Genomic DNA, 12,056 nt, shown 5'->3' on the forward strand with positions numbered 1-12,056 from the left:
AACAATTTCATTGTGTTATTTTGCTTAAAGTCGCAATTTGCAAGAACCTGTTGATGATGTTAAGTGAGGACTTACTGTATGCTATTATTAACCTCAGACTTTTCTGTGTCTTCCACACAGATTTTGTGCAAGGCTTTATAAAATTGATTGCAGGCTTTTAGGTATACATTATCTAAGATATTCTTCTAAAGCAGTGGTTCGTAAACAGTGGCCCATGAGCCAAATCAGCTTACTACCTGTGTTTATAAATAAAATTTTATTGGAACACAGACATATCCATCCATTTACATACTGTCTATGGCTGCTTTCATGCTACAGTGGCAGAGTTGAGTAACTGTAACAGAGGCTGTGTGGCCCAAAAAGCCTAAAATATTTATTATTTGGCTATACATAGGAGAAGTATGTCAATCCCTTTTGTGAAGGAAAGAATACATAATATGGCATAATATTTTAAGTGAATAGACATTGGTTCCCAATGATGACTACTTCTTTTACTAAGCCCTCAGAAAGCATTCATTAGTAACATCTTCTAGAATCTTTTCTGAGTTGACATCAAACTAATCGGTGTATAGTTTCTAAAATTCACTTTCTTCTTCCTTATGAATATCAAAAGTATTCAGACCCTTTTTGAATTTATATATTGAGGATACTGAATATATATTGCCTTTTAGCAATGAATTCTATGGCATATACTGTCATATTTGTATCTGCAGTTCATATTTTCACAGAATACATGTAGTTAACATATTCATAGAGCACACCCAATATTAAGTACCTTTTGCTGCAAGGCATCAACGAATGTCAGGTCAGCAAAGAAATCGGAGAAAACTAAAAGGAGACATAATCAGGGTACAGAGGCCAACTCTGCACTGGAATATCCTTCCCAAGGAGTCTAAAACGGAAAGTCTAAATCAAGGGTGACACTGGTTCACTCTCTTAAGAATTCGATATTGTTGTAGGAGCACAAGTAGTCAACGGTAGTTTCTGAGATGTGTTTCCATTGTTGCCAATGGAAAAGCAGTCCTTTGATGTCCAGCAGGAGGGGAATTGCTTTGGATGAAGTAAGCTCCTAAGCAGAAGCTGAAGGCAAAATACAGGTTTATTCCCTTGGGAGAAAGATTAGCAAAGGTAAGGGGTCATCACCCCAAGACATCAAAAGTATAAGTCTAAACTATCTAATGACTAGACTCAGTGGGAATAATCTGGAGGAAGGCTCAGAGATATCCTTACACTACATGAAATGCTGAGCTCAAAACAGGAGATTTATTCCAGATAATACCAAATGAGTGAATTTCTATTACCTGCCAAGACTAGATCTAATTTGGAGATTGGCAGGGTGTGGTGGCTCACCTCTATAATCCCAGCACTTTGGGAGGCCAAGGCAGGAGGATTGCTTGACCCTAGGAATTGGAGGTTATAGTGAGCTATGATTGTTTCCATTGCAGGTGACAGAACAAGGCTCTGTCTATAAAAAAATAAAAAATAATAGTTCGGAGATTGGTTAAGCCAAAACAGTAAGTACAGTGTGCATGCCAACCTATCATCCCCTCCTATTTAAGGCAGGTCAAGGCCTCTCAGCCAGCTGCCTCCAGCAACGAGAAGTCTTGCCTGTTTATTTTAGTGTGCTATATAATAGTATCATTTTCTATATGTGCCATGATGAGACAAGGGTTAAGCTAAAGATTCAGATGACAGGACTTCAACATTAGTAGCTGGAATGCTGGACACAACAGCGGGTGACAGAGAAGGAATTTTGGAACAAATGGGATAACTTGAGTGAGAAATAAACTACAAGGATACTAGTCTTGGACAGGGTTTCAAAGAAGGGGGACAGAGAGGCTCTCCAAGTGAAAGGAACAATCCAAAATAAATAGAGTGAAACTTAGCAATAATTTATATATGGCCAGTGTCAACTAAGAGCCCCATGATATTAATGAGGAATATAACAAACAACAAAGCAGTTACATGGCATCCAGTCTCACATAGATAAAAAGATAGCTCCCAAAGGGAGAGACACTGTATATATAATGAAATGGAAGGGGAAACTTTCAGATATCAAAGAGTCTTCAACCAGATGGGCAGAAATGCCATAATACTTTTGTAACCATTACCAGTGACTTCTTTCCAATAAAGCAAAAAACTGCAAAAGTCAACTAAACCATAATCAATCTACACATTTGTAGGGATCCATAATATATTCAGTTGACAAACAATTCTGCCAAGTAGCTCTTCTACATGTTGATCATGTCAACAAAATCAATTTGACATTTACAGCTATTTTGAGGATAAAATGCAGTTGCTTAAATTATTCTGTGGAAACAACATGAGATGGAATTATTCAGTTGACAAAATCTAATTAGGTATAAATTATTTCAGGTCACATGAATTATAAAACCTTTCACAGGTAAATATTTTAATTCAAAGTGGCTCAAAGTGCTATAGAATATTAATAGGCCCACAGCCACTTGCAACACTTCCACATTTCTGTCTCCAGTAGTGCTACCTATTCTTCAAATATGGGTCTAGATGGCAGTTCTCAATCTGCCTTTGTGGACCTTTAGTTGTACAAGGAGGAAGGAAAGAAAGGAAGGAATGCCTATTCTAGAATCATAACACAATTCATGTTTTACTGAGATATAATTCACATACCATATTAATTCATTAATTTTTGACAGGCAATATTAGTTTCCATTTGACAAATGAAGAAACTGAAGCTCAGAGAGATTACATGATCCTGCCAATAACACATAATTCATCTGTACCAAAATGTTGGAAAATCAATGCAAAGTCAATGAAATGCCCAATATTCATGGCTTGGCCTATCCTTCTTGAGAATCTAGAAAATAAGAGCCAGGTAGTCCATTCTAGACACAAATGCAGATATTTAGAAGAGAAGAACCTTTGCAAAGATCAGAAGCCTTGTTTCTACCAAGGATTATGCGTGTAATTAAACAGAGAATAATAATGGCCAGCCAAAAGAAAAGAAAAGAATGAGAAAGCAAGCATGATCTTTATCTGTTCATACTTGATTTTCTAAAAGACTAGAAATTTTAATGAGAACATTAAATTAAAACTATATCAAAATCACTTGTGATTAGAACATTTATACATCAATTTACTTTTCTTTGAAATGGGGGTAATTGTATTTGTCTTTCTCACCCTCAGAGAGACAAAGGAGATAACTAAGATGATTTTTTTGAAGAAAGGTACACAGAAAATCCAAAGAATGTTTCAAAAAGCAAAGGGCAGCAATGCAGAAGCACTTATTACAGAACAGCATCCCAGTGAAGGTCAAACTATCTTAGTAATAAAAATGGCATTAATGGCGATGATTTGAATCCTTGGATAAATCAGGTAGTGTCTGAGAAAGATAGAATCCTCTTTATCATTCTTTAAAATCATTCCTGTTTTGAATCAGTGTGATTATCTCTCTGATGCCAGCTCATTACTTTCATCTGGACCTTGGAACTGTGTAAGGTCAAGGCTTGAACTGAGGCTGGCTACCAGGGAATAGAGATGGGGAGAAACACATCTGTCATGAAGTTGCAGTTCTTATTCTAGTAGAGAACAACAGCTGTGAATGAACTAAACATCAAGTAAGTTCAAGTACTGTATATACACACACATGCATTCCACCAGCTGAAACTATGTGGTACAGTACAAGCTGTCCTAAAAGAAGAGAGTAACTTAGACCTCATGCTAGGCTTGCTAAGCTTTCTCTATTCCACACTCTGATTTTTATGCTAGAAAAATAATACTGTCATGATTGTCTATAAGAAAGGAGGGGCTGGCAGGGATCAGGAAGGGAAGGTAAGAGAGAAAGGAAGAGAAGAAAAGAGAAATTAAAAAGGGAGAGAAGAAAGGAAGCAGGAAAAATCATTTGTAACCGTAAAATCATGTCTTCACTTTTGTCAGTGTTCTCTCCCATTTCTATAAGAGTTAAAGGCCGCCAAGTAATAGGGCCTGCACAGTTTTCCCTTGGGCCACAGCCAAGGCCAGTAACCCTGCTATTAGAGACCTGCCAAGCTTTGTCAATGCAATCTGCTGAATGCCTTGAGTGACAAGCGATCAATATTCTCTGCTCTCATGGGTCATCACAGGTGACATAGGCCTAAGTAATAAAACAGCCCTGGCTGCCTCCTCTAACTTAAATGCTTCCCTAGCCACAATATTTCTTTTTTGTCTAAACGCCTCTAGCTAAATTTCTCATAGATCGAACCATCTGATGGGGATAGAGATTCTGAGGAATTGCAATGTGTCTGAATTGATGCTAGCCAGTGAAAGCTCAGTAGACTGGAGAAATAGGTTCGAATAAATCGAAAATGACTAGCTACAGAGTTGTAATCTGCCAGCATCAGACCCTATAGCAACAAGCCAATATGAAAAAAAGCTGGCTAAAAACCAACCACCACCAAGTCACCTGCTAAAATGAGAACCCATTTTTTTCCCCACCACTGTGTTGACGATACGCACTTTCTCTGTGACATCTCTGGTGGTGGGAGAGGGAGAGGGATAGGGCAGGAGTTCCTCACATCATAGAGAATAGTTAACACTGTATATAATCAAGAACCATCATCATTGTTCCCCAGAAATGAAGGAGAGCCACAAAGGTGCATTCAAAGTGAAGGCATGAGGGTATGCTGTCACCTAGGACCCCAGACCAGGTACCAGCATCTCCTTCCTCTTGGTTGACCAGACTGCACATAAGGCTCTCTCCTTCCTCCACCCCTACAGAGAAACAGAAGAGCTGTGAAGTGAGGCACTCATTTGTATGAAAACTCTATGAGAGCTTCTGGGCAGAATTCCCAAATGGAATTACATTCCTCAGACAGTGGTTTCTGAGCAGATGAAAGAAAGCTCAAGTTAATTGATCATTTAACCAAAACAGTGCATTTATTATAGATCATTGCGTCCAGAAGAAACCTAGAAAGGACTTAAGAGTCCTTCTATCTGCATCAAGGAAGTATTTAATTTAAAATAATCTACATTGTTTAAAAAAATTTTTTTGAAAGCGTTCACATTCTCAAGTCTTAAAGCTTTCTACTGTATGTGGTGAATTTCTGTCCCATTTAAATACTCCCTGTTCTGGAGATCAGCCAAGATAGCCAACTGGAGACATTGCTAGTCAGATCATTCCAGCTGGAAGGTAGAATACTGGACTGAGGAGAGGAGAGCAATTGTCGATCACAGGGAGAGACAACAGAGACGTCTTGGGAACCAACCAAGAAAAACTGCAAAGCTGAGAAAGAAGAAAATAGAGAGGAAATGACAGCGGCACGGAACCAACCCAGAGATGCTCGGAGCCCAGTTAAAGGGTAAAAGGGCCTTCCCCTCCCCCACCTAGGTACTTTTGGTAAACAGTGGGACACAAAACATATTGGAGGCGCTTCCACCCTCCATGAACCCAGGCATGGCAGCTAAACAGGAATAGTGGGGTAAACCAGCAAACCCCAGAACTTTGGGTATTCAAAAGGGACACTCTTTGGAAGAGTGCCACAAGAGATCAGAGTTCTGGCTTTCTTACACCTATACTCTTCCTCCTCTGCACCTCCTTCAATTACGGCATTAGAGAAAGTAATTTTAGCTCAGGCAGGCAGGTAATCGAGCCCCGCCCCCCATGAACCGAGCAGCACACAACAGCTGCTTTTCTACAGGGGTACACGTTCCTGAAGGAGCCAGCCACTGAGAACAGGGTGGCCGCAATTTGTGAGCTTCCTGCCCGCTGGTGTTTTGTGGGATCACACACTGGCGGCTTAGATAAGCGGGCTGGACCCAGTGAAGTCTGGACACAAGAGCGGTGCAGGGAGACGCAGGGGAGAAGTCTTACTCCCAGATTGGGGAAGAGGAAGCCCTCACAGACATATCGAAGGAGAGAGTGTGGAGGGGTGTGGAGGAACAGAGATCTGCGAGTGTGCCCATCCCCCACCCTTGCTGGAGAACCACCATATTGGATAGGGGTGCAGCACTCAGAGTCAATTAGCCTAGCACCCAGATCCCATAACAACTGAATGCCTCCACTGCACAGGCTGAAAGGGAGCAGCAGCCCCTACCCCCACGCATTACAATAGGAATTGCAGCTTTAGCCAGGAAGCCTATAAGCATCTGCTTCTCCCCTGGCAGAGGCCCCTCTGGACAGAGAGGCCAACCTCTCTCCCCTTGGGGTCTTGTGGTGGAACGGGTGTGCACAACTGGGGATCACCCAACCCAGCGTCCCACAGAGACACGCAATAGTGGGTAAGACACATGGTCTCGGGCGGCCTGATCCGCCCGATGATGGGAGAGTACTATGGAGTTCCAAGGAGTGAATAAGAAGGGCATTTAGCCAGCCCCACAGAGAAACTGCCCTAGTGAACATGGGCAGAAAGAACCTGGCCTGGGGCCTTAGTCCTCAAGCCATTAGGCCCCTCCCTCAGGAACAGCCATCCTGGCTTGGAGAGATTGCCCTTTACTTCATACCAGTGGCTCCCCCTAGTGGACAGATAAGCAACCTCTGAGCCCGGCCAAGGCATGCGAAGCTTCTAAGGCTCTCCTAATCCATCCACGATTTCTCTTGCTCTTCCCCCCACCTCAGAGGGAACAGAGATCAAGCAACCCCCTGGGAGCTACAGGGTCCCTCCTAAAGCTTAGGGCATTCATGTGCCCCAGGGGGGGAACCAGAGCTTACCACAGGCACAGAAGACCATCAGGGCAACTAACTCTTCCACACAAACTTCAATCAATGACGGGAACAACTCCATAACTAAGCACAGCTGCTTCCAACTCAAGCAAACAGGGAACAGCTGATTCATACTCACAAGTACCAACCAGCATCTCGGAGATTAAGCTGGGGGACCTAACTCACTACACAATGATAGATAGAGGGGAGAACACCAAGTCAGAAGTAACCCAGGAGATTCATAAAACCTGCTTGAACACCCTTAGGCAACTCAGGACCAGCATGCCTCTCCCTGGCACGCTCAGGGATCAATCTTTGGGGACCCAGAGACAGGCCCATAAGCCAGGCCTAGCACCCCCAGGTCTCAACCAAGAGACCAGATGAGAAGGAATCAGCGAAATAACTTCACATACATGAAAAATCAGAGAGAAAGAACAGCCCCAAAAGAAAACAGTAACTCCTTACCAATGGCTACCAACCAGAACAAAAAGATTGAAATGACAGATGAAGAATCCTGAATATGGATTGCAAGGAAGCTCAGTGAACAACAGAAAATAAAAACACAACACAAACCAACCATAAAACAACGCAGGAAATGAATGAAAACTTTACTGAGGAAAACAAATTATTAAAAAAAAAAATCAGAACTTCTGAAAATGAAAAATTCATTCAAGGAAATACAAAACACAGTGGAAAGCCTTAACAATAGACTAGATCAGGTAGAAGAAAGAATCTCAGAGCTCGAAGACAACACCTTTGAGTTAAACATGTCAGTTAAAGAGAAAGAACAGAGAATTAAGAGGAACAAACAAAGCTTACAAGAAATACGGGATTATGTAAAGAGGCCCAACATAAGAATCATAGGCATGCCTGGGGCAAAGAAGAAAATACCCAAGGGCTGGAAAATATTTGAGGGAATAACTGAGAAAAATTTCCCTGGCCTTGCTAGAAATCTAGATAACCAGGTGTAAGAAGTTCAGAGGACTCCTAGGAGAGTCATCGCAAAGAGGCAATCACCATGACACATACTCATACAGACTGGCCAAAGTAAACATGAAATGGGCACTTCTACAAGCCTCAAGGTGAAAGCATCAGGTAACATAACAAAGGTAAACCCATCAAACTAACTGCAGGTTTCTCAACTGAGACCTTACAAGCCAGAAGAGACTGGGGTCCCATTCTCAGTCTTCTCAAAAAGAATAATGGCCAGCCAAGAATTCTGTATCCTGCAAAACTAAGTTTCTTATATGAGAGAGAAGTAAGACTTTCTCAGACAAGCAAACAGTGAGGAAATTTGTTAACACCAGACCTGCCCTGCAGGAAGTACTCAGAACTGTATTACACAGGGATCAGCACAACAGAAACCTATCAGTGTTAAATCACCCAAAAGCTAAAGGTCAAAGCCCAGATACCACAATGGCTCAAGAGGTAAAATAAAGCAATAAAGTTCTACTCAACAGGATGAACAGAAATCCACCCCAGTTATCAAGTCTTTCAATAAATGTGAATGGCTTTAACACCCCACCCAAGAGACATAGGCTGGCTGAAAGGATAAAAGAAAGAAAAATACAACACAAGTATCTCCTGTCTCCAAGAAGCACACCTAACCCACAAGGACTCATTCAGACTCAAGATGAAGGGATGGAAAACAATATTCCCTATAAATAGAAACCAAAAAAAAAATTGGTGTAGCCATATTCATATCAGATAATACACACTTCAAATCAGTAAAAGTAAAGAAAGACAAAGATGGTTACTATATAATGATGAAGGGAACAATTCAACAAAAAGATATAACAATCCTAAATATTTATGCACTGAACAAAGGTGTGCCCAGATTCACAAAGCAAACCCTACTTGACCTAAATAAAATGATAAAACAGCAACAATGTAATTAGCTGGAGAATTCAACACCCCACTCACAAAGTGGGACAGATCATCCAACCAGAAAATAAGCAAAGACACAATGGACTTACACAGGACTCTAGAATAAATGGGCCTAACAGACATTTACAGAATACCAAAAAACTACCGAATATACATTCTTCTCATCACCTCATGGAACATTCTCTAAGACTGATCACATCGTAGGCCACAAAACATGTCGCAACAAATTCTAAAAGATAGAAATTAATCCATATTTCTTCTCAGACTGCAGTGGAATAAAATTAAAAATCAATTCCAACAGAAACAACTCTACACAAAGTCATGCAAATTCAACAATCTACTGTCCAACGATGATTAGCTCAAGGAGGAAATTAAGATGGAAATCAAGATTCTTCAAACTAAATGACAAAGGGGAAACAACTTATCAAAATCTGTGGGATTCAGCAAAAGCAGCCTGAAGAAGAAAATTCATAGCCTTAAATGTCTACATACAAAAGACAGAAAGATCACAAATCAACAATCTAATGAATCAACTCAAGGAACTGGGAAAGGAAAGGCAAATCAATCCCAAACCCAGCAGAAGAAAAGAAATAACTGAGGTTAGAGTGGAACTAAACAAAATTTATAACAAAAGAATTAAGCAGAATATTAATGAAAACACAAAATTGGTTTTTTGAAAAGATAAAATCGACAGGCCCCTTGCTAACCAGAAACAGAAAAGAAAGGACCCTAATGAGCTCAGTCAGAATTGAAAAAGGAGAAATGAAAAACTGATACCATGGAAATACAAAATATCATCTCTGAATACTATAAAAATCTCTATGCACATAAACTTGAAAACATTGAGGAAATGGACAAATTCTTAGAAACATACAACCTTCCTAGGCTCAATCAGGAAGAAAGAGAATTCCTGAACAGATTGATACCAAGAGATGAAATTGAAGCAGGAATAAAAAAATCTCCCAACACAAAAAAGTCCCAGACCAGATGGTGCCACAGCTGAATTTTGCCAGGACCTACAAAGAAGAACTGGTACCTACATTGCAGAAAATATTTACTACTGGGTATTTACACAAAGGAAAAAAGGTCACTTTATCAAAAAGACACCAGCACTAGCATGTTTATTGCAGCACAATCCGCAATTGCAAAGAGGTGGAATCAACCCCAAGTGCCCATCAGTACATTACTAAATTAATCAAAGTTGGTATATGTATACCATGGAGTACTACTCAGCCAAAAAAAAAAAAAATGAACCAATAATACCTTTTGCAACAAGCTGGATGGAACTGGAAGCTATTCTTTTAAGTATTGCAAGAATGGAAAAACCAACATCACATGTACTCACTATTAAACTAGAACTAATCAATCAACACACATGTACACATATAGTAGTAAAACTTATCGGAAATCAAGCAGGTGGGAGGTGGGGAGAAGATGGGTAAATTCATGCACACTATCTGGGTGATGGGCACACATATAAATTTAACTCAAACTGTGCAAAAGAAATTCACGTAACCAAAACGTTTGTACTTTGATAATATTCTGAAATTAAAATAATAATAATCTGTTTAAATTTAAATAAACCCATATATCCTCAATACACATCCAATATCCCTTGAATGCCACTAGGCTGACAGTATAGGTGATCCAAATTTCCCCCTCCTCTCCCTTTAGACATATATGGCTATTGGAAGGCCCAGAACCCCAGAAAACACAAAACCTTAATAAAATTGCTGCTGAAAACCAAAGCTTCCATCATCAAGTGTCACTTTAGAAATAATAATTTGGTGTTTACCCTTCATGGAGTAAAGAAATAGAAAACGGAGAGGTTTATGGATTATATTCTTGGTCATACTGACCTTATTTTCACTTAATTTCTAATTGTACTTAAATTATTCTTTATTCTACATTTTTTTACTCCCTATAATAATTACAAAAATGATCAACATTCCAAAAGCCATACCAAACATTTTCCCATTATAATAGGATGGTCCCCAATAATGCTTGAAAAGGTGGTAGCTGAACCAGCATATTTAATGTTTTTATGCCCTGATATTCATGCATTAGAATTTGAAGAAAGAGTAAATTAAAGTCATTAATAAGGCATCTCTGGACAGCTGGAAAAAAAAAAAAAAAGGCCTTTAATGGAAATTGACAGAGTACTCTCTAAGGGGAAAAAAACTGATTTTGATTCAAGATTATCCTCCATTGATAGGAATAATAGGTTTGATATAGATTATACGATAATCTATAATAGGCAATGTCACTTGATAAATCTCACAGAACAACATGGAATGAAGAAGCCTAATGAACGACAGAATTACTGGGATAGACGTTTATTGGTAACATGAAAGCCTGGGCAATTAGGATTAATTAGAGAAAGAATCTGATCTAACTGATCCTATATTACATAGCTAGAAATTAATGGTGAAGTTATGGTCCTAAAAGACCAAGTGATCAATAAATGAATGTGTGAATTCATCTGTGGGAGCGTCTGGAATCTTGCTTGGCACATCCTGGACTCAGTATCTCTCATAGATAATGATTCTAAAGTAAGGGTTGTCTATTTCATACACACCTTGAAGAAGAGCAGAAGCCTAGCTCTGTCCACTTAAAAGTCAGAGAGAGCTTTGCTCCATTTATGTTTCTCCCTGAACCCCCTTAGCAAAGTAATTTCTGCTTTCCCAACCTCCACAGAGGTCAATTCTTACCAATTCCCCCTAATTACTTGAAAGCCTTGATAGGCCTTGAGATCAGCTGGCCACATACTTAAAAGGGCACAGTGACTTTACCTAGTCAGTCCCCCAACTCTTTAGAAAACCATGTGGAAGCATTAAGATTCAAGTGACATTCAAATGTCTTAGTGGTGAAAAGAAATCTCTAGTCCAGGATGACTGCATCAATCCTTCTGAATTATCACTACTTATCAAAAGGTCTCAGACTGAGAATCCTACTTCTACAAAAAGTGCAGATGCCCAAGGCAAAACAAGTGATCACTTGGATTTCATTCTGACATCTGTGAGCATTTCCCTTTGGTTAGTTAAGTACCTCAGCTTTGCTAAGAAAGCATGTCAGCCAAAGATCTGATAGGAAGTTGAAATGACTGCATCAATCACCTAGTTGATTATGATTGCCTTTCTTTTGTTAAGCTACATTCAATATTAAACAAATATTGTCATTTCCATGCTGAAGATACAAGACAATGTCCCTGCAAGTCACTGCCACTATGATTGTAATGTCATAAGAAATATAGCCATATGACATCCTTGAAAATAAAATATTTTATGATTATAAAAGGTAACATATATTCATTGTAGAAAATAAATCTACTTATGTTCTGCCAAATGAAAGATAAACATCTAGGTGCATTTTCTTTCAGTTTTCAATTTATTCTTGGTCTTACTCTTTTTTTCTACACATAATTCAAATACTACTGCACATATACACTTTTAATAAAATTAACACATAGCAAATATTTTCCCTTGTAGTAAATATTATTTGTAACTTTTACTTA

The 12,056-nt window shown here is 39.4% G+C and overlaps 1 protein-coding gene across 5 annotated transcripts in view; it reads right to left on the reverse strand.

Annotated features, from left to right (window-relative positions):
* The window catches only part of AUTS2 (activator of transcription and developmental regulator AUTS2), a 1,139,956-nt gene that overhangs the window by 672,730 nt on the left and 455,170 nt on the right, over positions 1 to 12,056 (reverse strand). The window lies entirely within an intron of this gene.

Source organism: Eulemur rufifrons, chromosome 14, assembly GCF_041146395.1.
Source record: "Eulemur rufifrons isolate Redbay chromosome 14, OSU_ERuf_1, whole genome shotgun sequence".
In the NCBI taxonomy this organism is placed as follows: Eukaryota; Metazoa; Chordata; class Mammalia; order Primates; family Lemuridae; genus Eulemur; species Eulemur rufifrons.